We start from the raw sequence: 20,149 nt of genomic DNA, 5'->3' as shown, positions 1-20,149 counted from the left end.
TTTTTCCTGCCAACTGCTAAGTCTCTTCGACTCGCCACTCTTTAGCCTCACCTTTATGGCTGTCCATCAGCTCTGGTGATCAATGGCAACTGACTCCCACGACTTGTGGTCAATGTCACAGGACTTCATGTCGCGTTTGCAGTCATCTTTAAAGTGGAGACATGGACGGCCAGTGGGTCTGATACCAGTGACGAGCTCGCTGTACAATGCGTCTTTGGGGATCCTGCCATCTTCCATGCGGCTCACATGGCCAAGCCATCTCAAGCACCGCTGGCTCAGTAGGGTGTATGTGCTGGGGATGTTGGCCGCCTCGAGGACTTCTGTGTTGGAGATACGGTCCTGCCACCTGATGCCAAGGATTCTCCGGAGGCAGCGAAGATGGAATGAATTGAGACGTCGCTCTTGGCTGACATACGTTGTCCAGGCCTCACTGCCGTAGAGCAAGGTACTGAGGACACAGGCTTGAAACACTCGGACTTTTGTGTTCCGTGTCAGTGCGCCATTTTCCCACACTCTCTTGGCCAGTCTGGACAGAGCAGTGGAAGCCTTTCCCATGCCCTTGTTGATTTCTGCATCAAGAGACAGGTGATAGTTGAGCCCAGGTAGGTGAACTCTTGAACCACTTCCAGAGCGTGGTTGCCGATATTGATGGATGGAGCATTTCTGACGTCCTGTCCCGTAATGTTTGTTTTCTTGAGGCTGATGGTCAGGCCAAATTCATTGCAGGCAGCCGCAATCCTGTCGATGAGTCTTTGCAGACACTCTTCAATGTGGGATGTTAATGCAGCATCATCAGCAAAGAGGAGTTCCCTGATGAGGACTTTCCGTACTTTGGCCTTCGCTCTAAGATGGGCAAGGTTGAACAACCTGCCATCTGATCTTGTGTGGAGGAAAATTGCTTCACGTGTTCAAGTCTTCAGAAGGAGTTGCCATTATAGCGGGGCATAAGATAGTAAACCACATACAAAATGGAATCCAGAACACTACTTCAAACTAAATTGTTAGTAGGAGAACAGAAAGGTTCAAACTAATGAAAGATAAATTTGGAAAACTTTTCAGCAAGAGAGTAATCACCACCTGGATTAGGCATTTGGGTCATGTAATGGAGAGAAAAACCCTGGAACTGTTTTAATCAGTGTTTGGCTGTTGTGATGGGAAACCTTTAGGGTATTTCTGAGCAAAGAATTACTTTGCTCATCATGTGAAAATGTTCAGTGCTGTTTTTGAACATTCTCTGAAACACTGCAGGCTGTTCAATTTTCCTTTTACACTTAAATGTACACTTAGTTTTTTTGAACAGGAGAAGGTAATGTAGAATAGTACATTAATCTTGCAAAGATAGACATGAATGGTCTTATTCAACAGACGCATTTTATTACTTTTGGGAAATATAGCTGAAAACTGAATTAAACTTTGAGCTGCTTAATGTGATGCTTCCCATTTAGTCAGATATTCATGTCTTGCCATTTATATATGGGTGAAATTCTACTGTTTCTCTTTTGTAGTTAATGACCCAGTAACAAAATCACATTCTCACAAATTGCACATTTAAAGGCTTCATGGTAACATTTTCGGTAGTGTTTAGGAGAAATGTTTTGGTTATTATCACTACTGTATGCCATTCAGCAAAACATGAAGCAACAGTGTATACAAGGGTTGCATTTCTTTTTACCCCATACTCTTCTCTTCAAACTCACTTACCTCTGCTCCAATTTCCTGTACATTGACCCCCACACAGTCGTTGTGGAGACGAAGTCCCGCCACCACATTGAGGATACCCTCCATCGTGTTGTGTGTCACTACCACCGTGCTAAATGGAATAGATTTCGACCAGATCTAGCAATGCAAAACTGGGCATCCATGAGGTGCTGTGGGCCATCAGCAGCAGCAGAATTGTACTCAACCACAATCTGTAACCTTATGGCCCAGCATATCCCCCACTCTACCATTATCATTGAGCCAGGGTTGGTCTCCTGGCTTGATCAAGAGTGCAGGAGAGCATGCCAGGAGCAAAACCGGGCATACCTCAAAATGAGGTGTCAACCTGGTGAAGCTACAACACAGGACTATCTGCATGCCAAACTGTGTAATCAGCATGCAATAGACAGAGCTAAGCGATCCCATAACCAACGGATCAGATCTAAGCTCTGCAGTCCTGCCACATCCAGCCATGAATGGTGGTGGACAATTAAACAACTAACTGGAGGAGGTGGCTTCACTAATATCCCCATCCTCAGTGATGGGGGAGCCCAGCACATCAGTGCAAAAGATAAGGCTGAAGCATTTGCAACAATCTTCAGCCAGAAGTGCCGAGTTGATGATCCATCTCGGCCTCCTCCCGAAGTCCCCAGCATCACAGATGCCAGTCTTCAGCCAATTCAATTAACTCTGCATGATATCAAGAAACGACTGAAGGCACTGGATACTGCAAAGGCTATGGGCCCTGACAATATTCCGGCAATAGTACTGAAGACCTGTGCTCCAGAACTTGCCATGCCCCTAGCCAAGCTGTTCCAGGACAACTACAACACTGGCATCTACCCCGCAATGTGGAAAATTGCCCAGGTATGTCCTGTACACAAAAAGCAGGACAAGTCCAACCCGGCCAATTACCGCCCCATTGGTCTACTCTCAATCATCAGTAAAGTGATGGAAGGTGTCATCAACAGTGCCATCAAGCGGCACTTGCTTAGTAATTACCTGCTCAGTGACGCTCAGTTTGGGTTCTGCCAGGGTCAGTCAGCTCCTGACCTCATTACAGCCTTGGTTCAAACATGGACAAAAGAGCTGAACTGGAGAAGTGAGGTGAGAGTGACTGCCCTTGACATCAAGGCAGCATTTGACCGAGTATGGCATCAAGGAGCCCTAGCAAAACTGAGGTCAGTGGGAATCGGGGAAAACCCTCCACTGGCAGGAGTCATACCTAGCGCAAAGGAAGATGGTTGTGGTTGTTGAAGGTCTATATTCTGAGCTCTAGGACATCTCTGCAGGAGTTCCTCAGGGTCGTGTCCTAGGCCCAACCATCGTCAGCTGCTTCATCAATGACCTTCGTTCAATCATAAGGTCAGAAGTGGGGATGTTCGCTGATGATTGCACAATGTTCAGCACCATTCGTGACTCCTCAGATACTGAAGCAGTCCGTGTAGAAATGCAGCAAGACTTGGACAATATCCAGGCTTGGGCTGATAAGTGGCAAGTAACATTCGCACTACACAAGTGCCGGGCAATGACCATCTCCAACGAGAGAGAATCTGACCATCTCCCCTTGACATTCAATGGCATTACCATCGCTGAATCCCCCACTATCAACATCCTAGGGGCTACCATTGACCAGAAACTGAACTAGAGTAGCCATATAAATACCGTGGCTACAACAGCAGGTCAAAGACTAGGCGAGTAACTCACTCCCTGACTCCCCAAAGCCTGTCCACAAGGCACAAGTCAAGACTATGATGGAATACTTTCCACTTGCCTGGATGGGTGCAGCTCCAACAACACTCAAGAAGCTCGACAACATCCAGGACAAAGCAGCCTGCTTGATTGGCACCCCATCTACAAACATTCACTTCCTCCTCCACCGATGCACAGTGGCAGCAGTGTGTGCCATCTACAAGATGCACTGCAGCAACGCACCAAGGCTCCTTAGACAGCACCTTCCAAACCCGTGACCTCTACCAACTAGAAGGACAAGGGCAGCAAATATATGGGAACACCACTTGCAAGTTCCCCTCCAAGTCACACACCATCCTGACTTGGAACTATATTGCCGTTCCTTCGCTGTCGCGGGGTCAAAATCCTGGAACTCCCTTCCTAACAGCACTGTGGGTGTACGTACCCCACATGGACTGCAGCGGTTCAAGAAGGCAGCTCACCACCACCTTCTCAAGGGCAATTAGGGATGGGCAATAAATGCTGGCCTGGCCAGCGACGCCCACATCCCATGAATGAATTTTTAAAAATCGAGGTAGTGAGCAAGTCAACCCACACTCGCCCAGACCTCTGTTTTGGGATGTGGATGATTCTGGCTCGACCACATTTATTGACCACCCCTGGTTGCCGTGAGTAGGTGTGGTTGGGCCTTCCTCTTAACCACTGTCACCCGTGTGGCATTGCTGTTTCTACAATAGTGCTATGTTATGTCTTTGTTTTCTCTCCCTCTTCCTCATTTTTCTCTTTCTCCCCCTCCCCTCCTGTAGCTGCTGCATCAACTTGTATGGAGAATTGTATTCAGAACTATACCCCTGCTGTTGTACTACATTTCATCAATGAATGTAATGCGAAACATCATCATTACAAATAGTTAATGGAAACTGAATTGAATCAGTTACACCTTTGTATTGTGTGCTAATGGTCTCGCTGGAGTAATGAGGACTATACAAGGAGAACATATCCTCCTTAGCCTGGTTAGAGGCTTGGGATGCAACAGAGTGGGGAAACCTGGTGATGTAATTGGGCTAATTGTAAAGTGAAAGCTAACAGCTGTGTCCGATCATTGGGTAAATGTACCATGTGGCTTGGTACTGAACTATACGACTTGGTACGGTCACATGTTTGAACCTCTTGTCTGTGCTGTTAATTAATTTTAACTCAAGTTGGAGTGTAACAATTTGCCTCAAAGTCCGAGGAACAGGCATGGGAAACATCAGTCCAGGTTCCTGCTTCTGATTTCTATCCAATCTCTGTGTGAATCCATTCCTGCCGAAATTGTGTATGTCTGGAGAGAAGATTGCGTTCACTGACATTGCCTCTGACAGTTAAGTAACCTGCTTATGCCCACGTTTTGCTTGGATCCAAGAATGGCCATTGGGGTGAGGCACTGGAGAGCAGCAACATCTCTGGAACCATTAACAGCTGGAGAAAGGAAGGAAACATTAAAAATCAAGAAAAAATACAATTTTGCGAACAAAAATAGGTTAGCAACTTTGAGAAGGTTGTCCTGTGTGGTTTGTTGTCAATTTTTGTTTGGTAACACTCCTGTGAAGCACCTTGGGATGTTTCACTGCATAAATGGAGCAATGTAAATGCCAGTTGTTGTTACTGATGAGATTTAGATAGTGAAATTTAGCAATGCTGCATAGAAGCCATGGATAAAAGTCTATTGTGTTTCAAATGTGGCTGAAAGCAAGTGTTGAAAATGGGGATAAAGGACCAGGTGGAATTTGATTCTCCCTTATTTAAAAAGGGGAAATGTCGTCTTTTTAAAAGAAGTTTATTATCCATTTATATTTAGTGCACCCTGCTACTCCAAATACAGTTGCACAATTCTTTTAGTTGGAGAAATTCACCTCATTACCGTTTGCATCACAAGGAGGTGCCCAACATCCTTCCTATAGTTTCTAGTTTCAGTGATAGCCAGGTTTCAGACGTCCATCCATTCACCAACTAAACCAATGCATCTTGACCTAACTCAATGGGGTTTTTTTTCTCTTCCTTGCTGCTTCCTCCTGTTGAAGGAAATAGCAAAAAAAAAACTAAATTACTCTTCAGTTGAAAACAGTGAGCAGTCGATCTCTGATGGCAAAGTCATGTCAATCTAGCTAGAGCTGCTGTCAGATTAGTGAGCTCATTGACTGCTGCTAGATCCCAGTTCCACTTGGACAAGATGCCTCATGCGTAGCTTAGTAAGAATTTCCAGGGTACCTGATGCCAGAAGTAATGCGACTGTGGGGCTGATCTCTCCCTGAAAACTTAAGGATTGGAAGAAAATGCGCTGATGATGACAGCCGGAAAGAAAGGGTTGCAGTTTGCCAATAATCACTTCATAATTGTGTGACAAATGAGGTTTCTTTAAATGCAAGTAATGTTCATTATGGTTGATGGTGAAGGCCACACAAGAGAACAAAGACCAGAATTGTTAGTTGCTTTTGCTCCAGAATACAGCGCCATTATTTATTTATAAACCATAGGAGCAGATTGAGTATAATAGCTATTTAATCTTGAAAATGTTTCATGTGAACACTGTCCATGATATTTTTTTTTTACCTTCTCTCTTTCTTCCCCACCCCCCCCACGTCCCTGCCTTGTGCTGTCCTGAAGGAGTTGACAGCAAGCTGAGGCATTGGATGCGCTGTCCATGTAACTTGAGGAGACCTTGTGTGCCTTTATTGATGAGGTTGCTGCTGACCCCCATGAAGATGAAATCAATTCCTTTCGGTATTTCCAGCAGATAACTGGGGCTTGACTTTTAAATCCGGGATAAAATTTCCGTGTCGCAACCCCGCACCTCCACGCTCCGGCGACACTATTTTTAAATGGTAATGTCCTAATTGGGCAGGAGGCAAGCTCGGCCCAATTGGAGGCATTGAGCGACTCTAGGAGGTGGGAGATGCCTGCCTGGTGCCAGAGGCAAAGGCAAGCGGCAGCCAGGAGGGGCCCTGCCTCTGCCTTGCCAAGGAGAACAGGCAGCTCCTCAGAGGGCCAGCACCAAATATATAATGGAATGGGGGCAAAATGGCCAAAACAAAGGAACTGTGCGTGACGCCATGCAGGATACCGGGGCTCCCAATATTTTTAAACCTTAAAAAAAAACTTTCCCTTTGCCCCGCAGTGAACCTGACAGCTGTGCATTAACTTTCAGGTTTGTCAGAATCCCCTTCCAAAATTGGGGTGCCGACCTCCCCAGCCTAAAAACAAGCTTCTAAAGAAGCTTATTGGGCTGCTAATTGGAGGCAAGTGAATTCCCCATTCCCTTTCCCCACATTGCCCCCACTTTGACATTGTAAATTGCAGACTGTCCCAGTGGCGCGTTTACCGGAGACAACGACGGAGACCGTAACCTTCAAATCTCATCTGCTGCGGCTCTTTGAAAATCTGGCCCCTGGTGTGATTGCAGGACACTGGAGTGTAGGAGAGAACTGACAGTCACTTTGATAAGTTGTGTGACTGTTTGTGCTTTTGTATATTGTGTCTGGTGCTATTACTCAGAGTAATTGAATACGGCTAGTCAACTGCTCTCTTCAAATTTATAATGTTCGGGTTGTCTGTGACTAGGCATATTGTTTTTGTCATTGCCGGCTGATTGTGGTCCAGTTGTTACTGTATTGGACCCATATTTGGGCCTTGCATAAAAATGCATTGTAATAGGTGTCTTTTGCAATGTATGGGGTAGATAAAAATGATTATCCAATCTTTTGCTGTATGCTGTAAAACCCTAAATTCATATGACTTCAATTCTCCCAATTTTCTGGAATGTAGGATGTGAAGCCTGACTTAAGTTTTGCTTTGTGTTCAAAATTGCAACACATTAAGATGAAATTCAAATTTCCAAGTACCCAAGCATGGCACTTTTGAGAGATGTGCACAGTGCTTGAGAACTGCACATGTCTGGTACACAGATACCCACTAAAACTGATGACCATTCTTTACCTAGAGGCTTGAACTAGTTCCAGCAGGCATCAACTCCAAGCTCCTAGTATTTCCTTCTGTACAGCAGTGTGGTGCTACTGGTGCGCATCCGTCTTACTGGTGCTACTAGTCCAAGCTGCTGCCCATGTGTTTTGCATAAACGACACACTGTGCTTCAACAGTTTTTTTTGCAGTTGGAGGTTATTCTAAGAAGGACCTTTTATGATTGTTACTGTGAAAGTATCTGTTTCCATTTTCCACTCTCCACAAACGTGAACTCATCAAAAACTCAAAACCTGAGTTGGTTCCCGGTCTGGCAACACCAAAAACAATAAAGTTCTCATCCTTATTTTCAAATCCCTCCATGGTCTTGTCTGTCCCTACCTTTTGCAACCTCCTGCAGTCCTGTAACCCTGAGATCACTGCGATCAAGTTGTTGTTGCTGTTGTTGAATACTTGTTAATTTATTATTTACTCTAGTCGGCTGTGCAGAGATTACAGTTGATTTGTTTTCCCTAAAAAAAAATGTAGCACTTAACCAGATGACAGAGCAGTGGGCAGAATACACTTCAAGCAATCCGGTATAGACTTGCACACCAGTCTAAACAGTATAGAGGAGAATGCTCCTTTTTTATTTTGTCATCGTTGCCTGGCAACATCTGCCCCTCAAGATCTCCAGTATCGCATGGGGACAGTATTGGTCAGAGAGAGAGTTTGTATTAAACCGCAAGCTCATAGTCATAGATCTCATTGTATAACGGGGTGGTGTTCTTGTTTATGCAGCCGGGTGAAAATTTCTTGATGTAATGTGGGAAAGGTTTCCTGTTCTCTGGAGAATTCTGGTTACAGCATTTGTGCTATTCCTATGGAGATGCTATTTATCCTGCATGGAAAGGGTTAAGACAGACTTGACCCATTGCTTGTGTTGTTCCTCCCATGAGACCCATTGCAGGCATAAGTAGTGGATAACTAGTCATGAAACTTTAATGATGGGAGTTTTATAGATTGATTTCCTTTTGTCTCCGCACAAGTGTCCTCTCTGCTTAATAGAATTGTATGCTGCTGGGTGGTCTGATAGTGAAGTGGTCAATTTTGTTATGTCATGCCATGTGCTGTCCTTTCATCCTCCCCTCTCCTAAGCATGGCTACCCGATGTAGCTGAACTTTGTTCTTGTTCATCTTTCATCTTTTGTAAAGGGTCATCTAAAAAGTTGGCAAAACAAACCCAGTCGTGACCTTGTAGTGTGGCTTTCAACAATGCTCCTTGTCTTTTCACTCCCTTCCCAAGAGTTGTTTTGTGGTTTGCCGGCTAAAATAGTGTCTCCCTTCATATTAAAAAGAGTAGTTTATATTTCCAATATATTTTTTGTCAGGCCCTCAGTCCAAACATGTGAACTTACTGGGAATATTTTCTTTTTATATAAATGTTTTTGAATGCAATGGAAGACTCAATTTTACCTACAATTTTTGACCTTTTGATATGTGGAGTATTTGCAGACTATTCCACAGGATTTTAAGAGCATTAAAAACATAAGAAATAGGAGTAGGCTATTCAGCTCATTGAACATGATCGTTTTGAATGGCAGAGCACGGCTGATCTTCTATCCCAACTCCGTTTTCCCACACGATCCCGTATCCCTTCATTCCATTAGCATGCAAAAATCTATTAAACTCTGTCTTGAATATACTCCATGATGAAGCATCCACTGCCGTATGGGGTTGAGAAATTCCAAAGATTCACAACCCTTTGAGTGAAGAAACTTCTCGTCTCAATTGTAAATGGCTGACCCCTTATTCTGAGACTGTGACCCATTGTTGTAGACTCTCCAGTCAGGGGAACATCCTCCCAGCATCTACCCTGTCAAGCCCCTTAAGAACACAAGAAATAGGAGCAGAAGTAGACCATATGGTCCATCAAGCCTGCTCAGCCATTCAATACGATCATGACTGATCTTGGGCTTCAATTCCACTTTCCTGCCCACTCCCCATATCCCTTGATTCTGTGCGAGACCAAAAATCCCAGCCTTAAATGTATTCAATGATGGGGTATCCACAACCCTCTGGGGTAGAGAATTCCAAAGATTCACAACCCTCTGAGTGATGTAATTTCTCCTCATCTCCGTTCTGAATGATTGACCCCTTGTCCTGAGACTGTGTCCCCGTGTTCTAAATTCCCTGACCAGTGGGAACAATCTCTCAGCTTCTACCCTATCAAGCCCTTTCAGAATCTTGTATGTCTCAATTCAATTGCCTCTCATTCTTCTAAACTCCAGAGAATATAGGCCCAATTTACTCAGCGTCCCATCATAGGACAACCCCCTCGTCCCAGGGACCAATTTAGTAAATCTTCGCTGCACCCCCTCCAGTGCAAGTATATCCTTTCTTAAATGTGGAGACCAAAACTGCACACAGTATTCCAGGTGCGGTCTCACCGAAGCCCTGAACAATTTTATTAAGACTTCTTTATTCCTGTACTCCAATCCCTTTACAATAAAGGCCAACATGCCATTTACCTTCCTAATAGCCTGCTGCACCTGCATGTTAACTTTGTGCGTTCCTTGTACAAGTACCCCCAAGTCTCTCTGAACATCAACATTTAGCAGTTTCACAGATTTAAAAAAAAAATTCTGCTTTTCTGTTTTTACGACCAAAGTGAACAACTTCACACTTCCCTACATTATACTCCATTTGCCATCTTGTTGCCCACTCACTTAACCCGTCCATATCTCATTGCAACCTCTCTACATCCTCCCCGCAGCTTAGCTTTCCACTGAGCTTTGTATCATCAGCAACCTTAGATACATTACTCTGTCTCTTCATCCAAGTCATTAATATAGAATGTAAATAGCTGAGGGCCCAGCACTGATCCTTGCGGCACTCCACTATTCACTGCCTGCCAACTTGAAAATGCCCCATTTATGCTCACTCTCTGCTTCCTGTCTGTTAACCAATTCTCTATCCATGCTAATATATTACCCCAACACCATGAGCCCTTATCTTGCCTATAAATCTTTTATGTGGCACCTTATCGAATGCCTTTTTTGAAAAGCCAGGTATACTACATCTACTGCATCCCCTTTATCTACCCTACTAGTTACATCCTCAAGAAACTCTAATAAATTTGTCAGTAAAACCATGCTGACTTGTTCTACTCATACTATGCTTTTCCAAGTGCAATGTTAAGACATCCTTAATACTTTCCAGCATCTTCCCAACGACTGATGTTAGGCTAACTGGCCTGTACTTCCCTGTTTTCTCTCTACCTCCTTTCTTGAAAAGCGTTGTAACGTTTGTCAACTTCTAATCTGATGGGACCATTCCTGAATCTGAGGAATTCTGGAAATTCATAGCCAGCGCATCCACTATCTCTGCAACTATCTCTTCTGATAGAATTTTATGTTTCGATGAGATCACTTCTCATTCTTCTTAACTCTAGGGTATATAGGCCTGGTCTACTCAATCTCACCTCATAGGACAATCCCCTCATCTCAGGAATCAGTCCAGTGAACCTTTGTTGCACTCCCTCTAGGGCCAGTATATTTTTCCTTAGCCAACGGCACAGCCACCTGTAAGTATCCTGTGTGATATTGCTTTGATTTACCAACAGACTGGAGCCAATTGTAATCAGTCCCTATTTTAAAATTGAAATCTATTTTAAAAACCTCCTTGGTATATATGCTTGGGCACCTGTTGTATATGATATTTACTCAACAGGATCTGTTGCTCGTGAATTATTGTAGTTGCGTGCAGAAATGCTGGTGGGAATAGAATATCTTCTTACTCTCAGGAGTAATGTCACCGAGGAGCTTCAAAGTGTTTGTTACATAGGATAAACATTGGTATTCATTCAGATCAATTTTGCCATTGAAAACCTGCTGTTGGTTAGTATTTACCGACATTTAGAGATTATAAATGTTGTTATAAATGTCCAGTGTTGTCATGGGGATTATGTAGTATATTTGTCTCATATTTTGGGAAAAGCAGCACATTAGCCAGTGCTTTTTGACACTGGGTGATTCCTTTGAGTCACCTTGAATTGTTCTCACTCGGTCACTGGTAGTTACACCCTCGTACTTCACTCCCGTGTTGTAAATCTCAAAGTGCTTTCTCTGGCCGTACCAACTTTGCAGTGACAAAAATCTGCAATTGTGCCGCTGAGTGCTTGTCTCATAGTTAAAGGATTGAATACTGAGGTTTCACACACCTACTGTGGCACTTTGTTGAAATGTTGATGGTGACACTGGAGTCACGAGGCTGACGTTTGGTTCCAGTGCTTGTGAATGTTTTCAGCCTCTATGAATTAAAATTTGCCTCCATCCCAAAAATCAATATGTTGTCTTTCATGACCTTGGAACATGGCTAAGTGCTTTATAACCAGCGAAGTACTTTTTGGAGTGTAGTTACTGTTGTAGTGTAGGCAGCCAATTTGCGCACAGCAAGGTCCCACAAACAGCAATGTGGTAATGACTAGATAATCTGTTTATTTTTACTTAGTTGAGGGATGAATATTGGCCAGGATGTTGGGAATAACTTCCCCCTGCTCTGTTATGGGATCTTTTACGTCCACTTGAGAGCGGTCTCATCCAAAAGATGGCATGTCTGACAGTGCAGCACTCCCTTAGTACTACACTGGAGTGACAGCCTGGATATTGTGTTCAAGTCTGTGGAGTGGGTCTTGAATCTTCTGACTCCGAGGCAGGAGTGCTATCTGCTGAATAATGGCTGACTACTAATATCAGTGAAACAAAAGCTGTGTTGTGTGGCTTTTGCAGCCAACTGTGCACCTCAGCTCCAAACTCTATCTTAAACTTTTCTGCTGTCTGCTCAAACTAAATTGAGTGGTGCACAATCATGGCATTCAGTTCTTCTCTGAGCTGAATTTCTTGTATTCATGTCCATTCTGTCTTGAATATTGCATTTATCAGCCTGCAGAATATAACCCTAGCCCTTTTCCACTATTACAGGAATCCAATCCACATCATAATTGCCTCAAATATCTGCTGCTAACATACATACAGCTCAATTACTCCAGATCTTTCAACCATGTGTTTTGCTATATAAAGCCCTCCCCTCCCCCCTTCCCAAAGCACATTACATTGGAAACTTCACTCGCTTCCTGCTCTCTAGTGTATCAATTACAAAAGCTTCGTCCTCTATTTCAAATCCCTTCATGACTTTGCTTCACTCATTCTGACCTTCCCTACTTGCACGTCCCAGCTGCATCCTCTGTTCCTCAAACTCTGCTTTACTGTTCCCTGCTGCACATTGAGTCTGATCCTGAAGTCTCAGTGTCCCTGCACTCTGAAATTCTCTTCCATGACTACTTTGCCTTGTTACCTTGATCCCTGCCTTCAACAGTATCCTAAAAATCCATTGTGACCACATCTTTCATTTCCTCCTGCACCCCATTCCCAATTCCCCCCCCCCACTTTCTTCTGCTATGCAAATGTAGTTGTCCTAAACCAACTGATGACTTTACCGTTTGAGTTATCTAATCAGCCTAACTATTGTGGTACTGAGCTCATCTGTTGTTTACCATGACGTTTTATTTTCAAAGAACTTCCGAACACAGATGTGCCAAAATGGGGCGTGGAAAAGTAACTGCTGTTTTGGTGGTTATCTCTTCGAGAGACTGAGATCAGTTGTTCTCTGCTGTCCATATGTGGAATATTTTGTTAGGATCCCGCCACAGTTACCTCCCTCCAAAGTTTGACATTTAAGGTTAGATTCAAGATCAAAACTAAGATCAGGGCCACTCAACAGATGGTGGAATATATTTCCAGTCTTTTGACAGATAGTTTGGAACTGTTTGCACAGGACATATTTGTTGTCAAGTGTTCCTTTGTGAATGAAGAGGATGTATCAATTTGCTGTGAGCCAGACCTGAAGGGAACAAGGCTCGTCTAGTTTGCTTTCTTCCTGCGCTGTCTCTAAGTAGAGGGAAAGCCTTGACTTGTTCTGTGTCTTTATTGGTCTCTTTTGTATATTGGTTGAATTGTAGCCTGCAGTGCACAGCCTTGAGCATTCTGCAGTTCACTCATCTTCCTTTTGGCAAAAGCTGTAGCAGTTATGGTTAAAGGATGCTTGCTACTTTTAAGCAACGTGCTTGTAATTAAGAGATTTTAATTATCTGTTCTGTCTACGTTAAAAGAAGTTCATGCAGAAGCACCACAGTGGTGTACAGTCATAGGTTTTGTGAGTAATGATAAAATTAATGTGATTTTATTTTTAGCCTGTTTGGGACTTGACAAATGATAAGGTATTGATGGAGTCAAATGCAGTGTAGATGCAATAGCTCCTGGAGGCATTTGGATGGAGAAAATAGGATTTAAGTTGCATTGCTATCTTCAATTCGTTTGGTTCAAATAAGCCTGAAGATTCTCTTCAAGCCTCAGTTGTATTGAGAGAAAAATGGGTGTGGAAAGTCTGGAGAAGGAGTAATCTAACTTGTATGAAAAGTGAGTTTAAAGAGATCCTCTCTGCATTGAATCATAGAATAAAACATTCGAATTTTACAACATAGAAGGCCGTTCACCCATCATGCCTATCCCAGTTGTTTGAAAGAGCCTTGGAGTTAGTTCCATTCCCTACCCTATTCCCCACATCCTTGTTAAATTTTCCCTTTTCAAGTACTTAACTGCACAGCTTTTAAAAGCAATTATTCATTCCACCACCATTCCTGATGGATCATTCAACGTTTTATCAAAACCCTTGCATTAACTATAATGATTTAATCTTCCCCTGCAATCTTTCAGTGATAAATATATGCCTTCTAGTTTCTGACTAGAAGTGGAAATTGTTTTTCCCAATCTACTTGATCAAAACATCTTGTAATTTTGATCATCTCCATATCAGTTCATTTTTTTACAAATGAAAAGAGCCATTACTTAAGATATTCTCCATTCTGATATATTCCATTGTCCTCTTTAAAGGAGAGGTGTTTCCACACTTGTGAGCATCTTCATTGTGGCTTTGTTCCTCACAATACTAGGTCTTAAGAGTTTTTTAAAAATTCATGCATGGGATGTGGGCGTCGCTGGCCAGGCCAACATTTGTTGCCCATCCCTAATTGCCCTTGAGAAGGTGGTGGTGAGCTGCCGCCTTGAACTGCTGCACTCCATGTGGGGTAGGTACACCCACAGTGCTGTTGGGAAGGGAGTTCCAGGATTTTGACCCAGCGACAGTGAAGGAACGGTGATATAGTTCCAAGTCAGGATTGTGTGTGGCTTGGAGGGGAACTTGCAGGTGGTGGTGTTCCCATGCATTTGCTGCCATTGTCCTTCTAGTGTAGAGGTCACGGGTTTGGAAGGTGCTGTCTAAGGAGCCTTGGTGCATTGCTGCAGTGCATCTCGTAGATGGTACACACTGCCATTGTGTGTCGGTAGTGGAGGGAGTGAATGTTTGTAGGTGGGATGCCAATCAAGCGGGCTGCTTTGTCCTGGATAGAGAGAAGAGATACAGCACTGAAACAGGCCCTTCGGCCCACCAAGTTTGTGCTGACCATCAACCACCCATTTATACTAATCCTACATTAATCCCATATTCCTACCACATCCCCACCTTCCCTCAATTCCCCTACCACCTACCTATACAAGGGGCAATTCACAATGGCCAATTTACCTATCAACCTGCAAGTCTTTGCCTGTGGGAGGAAACAGGAGCACCCGGCAGAAACCCACGCGGTCACAGGGAGAACTTGCAAACTCCGCACAGGCAGTACCCAGAATCGAACCTGGGTCGCTGGAGCTGTGGGGCTGCGGTGCTAACCACTGCGCCACTGTGCCGCCCTTAATGCCATACTCGGTCAAATGCTGCCTTGATGTCAAGGGCAGTCACTCTCCCGACGCCTGTGGAGTTCAGCTCTTTTGTCCATGTTTGAACCAAGGCTGTAATGAGGTCAGGAGCTGAGTGACCCTGGCGGAACCCAAACTGAGCATCACTGAGCATGTTATTGCTAAGCAAGTGCCGCATGATAGCACTGTCGACGACACCTTCCATCACTTTACTGATGATTGAGAGTAGACTGGGGCGGTAATTGGCCGGCTTGGACGTGTCCTCCTTTAAGAGTACATCACAACCACCCTGTTAGACATTGCCACAAGTATAATTTTTGCCACCCATATCATTGTGTTGTCCTTTTGCATCTCGGTTTCCTGGGATGGGGGTACATTGCTCCTTGCGCTACTTGCTTTTGTGTGGGGTGTGTTGTGTTTTCCCCTGCATTGAAGTGGAAAACTGAGCATTTCCCTTGCCTCTCTGAAAATGAGACACTGTTGTGCCCTTTGATCCATGTCCAGATTGTTGTATGTTTGCACAGTTGTTAAACATTACCTTTTGCAGTTAAACTTCATTGTGTAGCTTGCTTCCAGACAAAAGCTGTATGTATGCAGGCTCTGTGCAAGTGCACACTAAAGGCCTGCTACCCGACGGGACCCGATGTGTTGGGTTCGGGTCGGGTCAAGCACCTCTTCTGGATCCAGCTTTCGGGCTCGGCTCGGGCTGAGTCTGGATCGGGCTGGGTAGGGTCGGGCCAGACGCACACGGTAAGTGCTCTGCTGTTAAGTATTAAAATTAAAAAGCTTACCTGAGCTGGGAGTCCGGGATTAAACTGAATCTGCGCAGTGAGCGAGTGAAGTCACTATGACGTCATCCCACATGCGCTGCGGCTTCTTGGAGGTTCCGAATCAGAGGGTAAGTAAAGGGATGGTCGGTTCGGGCTGGGCTTGTGGCAAAATCGGAGGAACTCGGCCTGGGTCGGGCTCGGGTCCGCTGTGGTTCGGTAGGGTTCGGGTCAGGTTCTTTTTCCCGACCTGAGCAGGCCTCTCGTGCACACATGTACTGTAATGCCATAGGTATCAAATTTGAAAGTCTTGCTTGTAATATAATGTACATAAGCTGTTGCTGGGTAGATTATGTATATAGATCATCTTCACAGGTTATGATGTCATGAGTCTGTACCTCGTGCTGATCAGTGTTCATGTCGATACACTAGTAAGAAGACCCCTGGAAATAAACTCTTGTTAATTTGACCCAGAGTCTGCTTTCTTCAGTCGCTACTAATAGCCCGTTGACAAGATGGTACATTGCTCACGAGTTCTAGAATGATAAAGCTGTGCCTGTATGTGAGATTCTTTCACATTATGAAGCATTCCTTTGAATGCTTTGTGTAGATTTGTATCTTTAATTGTTATAATATGTATGTCCAGACTGGCCAAGAGAGTGTGGGAAAATGGCGCACTGACACGGAACACAAAAGTCCGAGTGTATCAGGCCTGTGTCCTCAGTACCTTGCTCTACGGCAGCGAGGCCTGGACAACGTATGCCAGCCAAGAGCGACGTCTCAATTCATTCCATCTTCGCTGCCTTCGGAGAATACTTGGCATCAGGTGGCAGGACTATATCTCCAACACAGAAGTCCTTGAAGCGGCCAACACCCCCAGCTTATACACACTACTGAGTCAGCGGCGCTTGAGATGGCTTGGCCATGTGAGCCGCATGGAAGATGGCAGGATCCCCAAAGACACATTGTACAGCGAGCTCGCCACTGGTATCAGACCCACCGGCCGTCCATGTCTCCGTTATAAAGACGTCTGCAAACGCGACATGAAATCGTGTGACATTGATCACAAGTCGTGGGAGTCAGTTGCCAGCATTCGCCAGAGCTGGCGGGCAGCCATAAAGACAGGGCTAAATTGTGGCGAGTCGAAGAGACTTAGTAGTTGGCAGGAAAAAAGACAGAGGCGCAAGGGGAGAGCCAACTGTGCAACAGCCCCAACAAACAAATTTCTCTGCAGCACCTGTGGAAGAGCCTGTCACTCCAGAATTGGCCTTTATAGCCACTCCAGGCGCTGCTTCACAAACCACTGACCACCTCCAGGCGCGTATCCATTGTCTCTCGAGATAAGGAGGCCCAAAAGAAGAAAGAAAGAATATGTATACTGGAATGATTAGATAAAAGGGAATGAGGTTCAATTGTCTCAATGATAGGCAGGAAATGAAGTCAGAGTTCCTCAGTGAATCACCACCTTGAACTTGTACAGTCTTCTGATTTATTCAGCTAAGAGCAAGTCTCTGGCCTCAATCAAAGAAAGTCAGATTGACTATCACCTTAGCTCATTTTTAACAAAATGACAGTTTAGGAAAAGCAGAGTGACATTACCAAAAATAAAACATGTTTCCTGTGTCTTCCTCAGCCCCTCAATATTCCCTTCAAAGACAAAAACTAGTGAATTAAATGAAGATCACTTGGCATTTCTGGAAATTGCCAGAAAGTAGAAGTGGCTATACTAACTGGCCTTCATTCCAACAGCAGTGTTGCCTCCTTCGTTTGAGAAACTTTTAATCTGACTCTGACTGCGTCCATGGTGAAATGTCGGTGAAGTCGATTTGGTGTCTGGTCAGCTCTGCAGAAACTTTTGCCACAGTGCCCAATTAGAAGGAGGTGTTATCCTTGTGCTAACATTTGCTTAATGCAGGCATGCGAATGGGACAGATTGCCGCAGTGAAGTGCGACATCACAGGAAACAGACATACAAGCTCCTTAAACCAGAACATCATCACAAATCTGCTGGGTTGTGAGATCTGCTTTTGAATTTGTAAATGCACTTGCCTCACAAGCCTCATGGGTGTTGCAGATTAATTCCTTTAATCTGTAGATGGGTAATTCATGTTTTGGGAGATGTTGAGACCATTAGTGGGACATGTACATTGATGTGTAGTTCACCTGGAAGTAGCAAAAACACAGATGTCTTGGTTACACCTCTCACTGTGACAATTTGTTATTGAGAAATTAAAGACTTGCAGTGATATAGCGCCTTTCCTAACCGCCGGACATCCAAAGTGCTTTACGGCCAATGGATTACTGTCAAAGTGCAATCACTGTTGTAATGTAGGAAACACTGCAGCCAATTTGTGCACAGCAAGCTCCCACAGATAACCCACTGATGACAAGATAATCTGTTTTTGTGATGTCGATTGAGTGATGAGTATTGGCCAGGGCACCAGGGATAATTCACTCCCACTCTTCTTCAAAATAGTGCCTTGGGAGCTATTACATTCGCCTGAGAGGACAGACAGGGCCTTGGCTCATGTGAAAGACGGCACCTCCAACAGTACTGCACTGGAGTGCCAGCTTTGATTTTTTTTTGTGCTCAAGTTATGGAGCGGGGCTTCAAATCGCAGCCTTCTGACTCAGAGGTGAGAGTGCTACTGACTGAGCCACAGCTGACACTGACAAAACTGGTTGCATTTAGATGATCTTCATTGTTCCTAATTTCTAGGCAGTATTTCCGAACCTATTTTTTCATAATTAAAAACTATTGCTATCCTTCTCTGTGCCATCATCTCTCGTATATCTCTGTTGACATTCCAGTGGCAGTTTGAGGAGTGTATTGTTAGTGGTGCTGTCCTTTTGGATGAGACGTTTGTGGTGGATTGTAGTTTAGTCCCTCTTCAGTTGATAAATACTTAATTTTAATATATCCTTCTGGTTTTTCTCTGCTGTATTGTAAAGAAAGCTAGCACCCTCAACGTTTCTGCAACTACAAGCTGTATAAATGGCTTTTGCTCTTTTAGCTCTGCATTGAAGAATACAAGGGAAAAGCCAATCAAAGCCATGCAATTGATTTGTTTATCGAGATGCATACGTCTGTTAATCATAAAGGACACACAAGCGCTAGAAACAACATGCATTACTGAGCTGTTGATCGACTGACAACCTAACCAAAGCTGGATAAAACTGATGTGCAAAGCATTGGTTAAATGCCATGGGTAGCCATGGCATGTGTTGATGCAGTTCTGGTTCCATTGTTCGAGTAAAGTATCTCTGTCTCTCAGAACTGGCTTTTAAAAGATGAAACTGTGTTTCAAAGGGTTTTCTGGATGTAAGAATTTCTCAACGCTTTTCATGTGCCAGTTCGTTATAGTTTGGACATGGAGGTAAGGCACAGGTGGGTAGGAAGCAACACTTCGTAATTCCAAGCAAGACTATAACTAGCAAGGACTTGATGGCAGCTCCCCTTTTGAGAGGCATTTGTCCATCAAAAGCAAATCAAAGGAACCCAATTAAAGAGATTTTGACAGTTTAACATCTTCATAAACTACTTCAAAGTTGTGCTATCTACTACACCAACTTCAGTAACTAACTATTCCTGCTTGCTTCTGCAAGTTAATCATGTTCCATAGTTAAATCTGCTTCCAAGAGTCTGATGTGACGAACGTGTCCACATCACGGCTGAAATGTCTTTATGTAATGGGAATCTTGCATGTACTTTGTGGGCAATAAGTGTTGTTTGCTGCGCTGTCCCAGATTACTTAGTGCACAAGCTATCACTTAATTTTATTAGGAGGCGTGAATGAGCTTGTGGAAGCTGGTTTTTGTGTTCAACGTGTGAAGAAGTGTCTACAGAAGCCCAAATTATACATGTTAAATCACAATCCCACCTGCTGTTCAAGTGGATATTAAAAGTCCCAGGAGGCAGGATATTCCAGCCAATGTTCTTCCTTCAACCAATGCCATCAGAAAAAAAACAGATTAACTAGTCAATCATCTCATTGCATTTTCGAGGTGTTGCTGGCACAGCATGGCTGCCACATTTGCCTACATAACAGCGATTGCAATCTAAAAGGAATTGATTTTGTTGTCTACTTGGAGGCGGTTCAATATCTAGCAAGGTGCTATGTAAATGTTACCCTTATTTCATAATTCTCACTGAACTGACAGTGCACCTGCTTCTCTGCTTCTTCCAGTATTCACGCTTGCACTGCTGCCTGAAGGATGGTCTTGCTCGTGAGCGTACCTCTGTAT

At 44.1% G+C, this 20,149-nt stretch overlaps 1 protein-coding gene across 3 annotated transcripts in view; it reads left to right on the top strand.

Moving 5' to 3' along the window:
- Positions 1–20,149, top strand: part of arhgap46b (Rho GTPase activating protein 46b) — a 167,235-nt gene that overhangs the window by 70,560 nt on the left and 76,526 nt on the right. The window contains exon 1 of one of the 3 annotated variants that reach the window (XM_068048579.1): positions 15,721–15,887. The exons of the other annotated variants lie outside the window; for them this stretch is intronic. The gene's annotated coding sequence lies outside the window, so the exon portion shown is untranslated. Of the gene's footprint in view, positions 1–15,720; positions 15,888–20,149 lie in introns of those variants that run through there. 3 annotated transcript variants of the gene reach the window in all.

This window comes from Heterodontus francisci, chromosome 16, assembly GCF_036365525.1.
Source record: "Heterodontus francisci isolate sHetFra1 chromosome 16, sHetFra1.hap1, whole genome shotgun sequence".
Classification (NCBI taxonomy): domain Eukaryota; kingdom Metazoa; phylum Chordata; class Chondrichthyes; order Heterodontiformes; family Heterodontidae; genus Heterodontus; species Heterodontus francisci.
This window is presented reverse-complemented; position numbering and strand designations above follow the sequence as displayed.